Raw genomic sequence first — 1,729 nt, 5'->3', positions numbered from 1 at the left:
GTGGTAAGGCCCTCCTTGGAATCCAACACGCATACAAAATTGACCACCTATGAAATTTCATGCATTTGTTGAGATATGGACGGTTGTCTAAATCTCAAGGGCTCTCTTGTTGAGGTATGGGAAATTATCTAAATATCAATGTCCCCAATATAGGGGCACTTTTTCTCCATCCTCTTTGAGTATCATTGATGTCTAAATCGCATGTCTGTTTGGTGGTAAGACCCTCTGTGGAATTGGATGGCCATCCAAAGCTGAAGACCTCCTATTTCATTCCATGCATCCTGTTAAGATATGGATTGTTGTCTGAATATCAATGTCCCCAATACAGGGCTCTTTTTCTCCATCCTCTTTCGGTTTGGACCATTGTCTAAATCACCTTCCCGCTTGGTGCTAAGGCCCTCTTTGGAATTAGATGGCCATCCAAAATTGAAGACCTCGTATGCCATTGTATGCATCCTATTGAGATATGGACGGTTGTCTCAATTTTAATGTCCCCAATATAGGGGCTCTTTTTCTAGGTTGTATGCATCGTGTTGAGATATGGACGGTTTTTTGAATATCAATATCCCCAATAATAGAAGGGTTCTCTCTTCTTTGGGTATCATTGGTGTCTAAATCACATGCCCATTTGGTGGTAAGGGCCTCTTTTAAAATAGAAACTAAAGACCTTATATGCCATTGCATGCAATGGTTGTTTGAATCACAATGTCCCCAATACAAGGGATCTTTTTCTCCATCCTCTTTGGGTTTGGACTGTTGTCTAGGCCATTGTATGCATCCTATTGAGATATGGATGGTTTGAATCTCGATGTCCCCAATACAGGGGCTCTTTCTCTGACATGCATGCATCCAATTGATATATGCACGGTATATTGAATATCAATGTCCCCAATATAGGGTCGCTTTTTCTCCATTCTCTTTGAGGTGGAAACATGCATTAGGAAGGTTCCTATAGAGGACTTTTTGGATGTGCAACACTTGCTCCAATTAATATTTGATATGCATGGCTTCTCTAAGAGGAGAATTAGTATCCATCTCAATAAGTAGCTAGGGATCCCATTTAGGGTTGATACAATAGTAGGTTTCTATCCTAGGCCTTTCCCTATTTGAGCACATGGTCTATTGTATAATCACATGCCGGTTTAGAGGTAAGGCCCTCTTTGGAATTGGACGGTCATAAAAAATGGAATACCTCTTATGACATTGCAATCATCCTGATAAGATATGAACAATTGTCTGAATCTCAAAGTCCCTAATACAGAGGCTCTTTTTCTAGGATGTATGCATCCTATTGAGATATGGACAATTGTCTGAATCTCAATGTCCCCAATATAGGGGCTCTTTTTCTCCATTTTCTTTGAATTTGGATTGTTGTCTAAATCACATGCCCATTAGGTGGTAAACCCCTCTTTGGAATCAGACAGCCATCCAAATATGTAAACCTCATTAGGAAAATTTTGAACTCATTTTTGGGCCTTTTAAGAGTGCCACATCATCAAATTTGTACAAAAGAAAGCAACCCGGTAGACCCCTCTAAATATTGCTTAGAACCCCATGATATGACCTATCATTGGAAAGTTCTTGAAAAATGGATTCTAAAGAGCCAAGGTCCGAAAAGTTTGGATGACTTCTATGAAATTTATGCCATTTGTTTTTCAATCAACCAGGTTTTGTTGCCGTTACGGTAATCTAAAATCATCTTTTTCTAGATCTACATGAAGGCAATGTC

The sequence above is a fragment of the Adiantum capillus-veneris genome, chromosome 12 (genome assembly GCF_014529385.1).
Source record: "Adiantum capillus-veneris isolate H3 chromosome 12, ASM1452938v2, whole genome shotgun sequence".
Taxonomy (NCBI): Eukaryota; Viridiplantae; Streptophyta; class Polypodiopsida; order Polypodiales; family Pteridaceae; genus Adiantum; species Adiantum capillus-veneris.
This window is presented reverse-complemented; position numbering follows the sequence as displayed.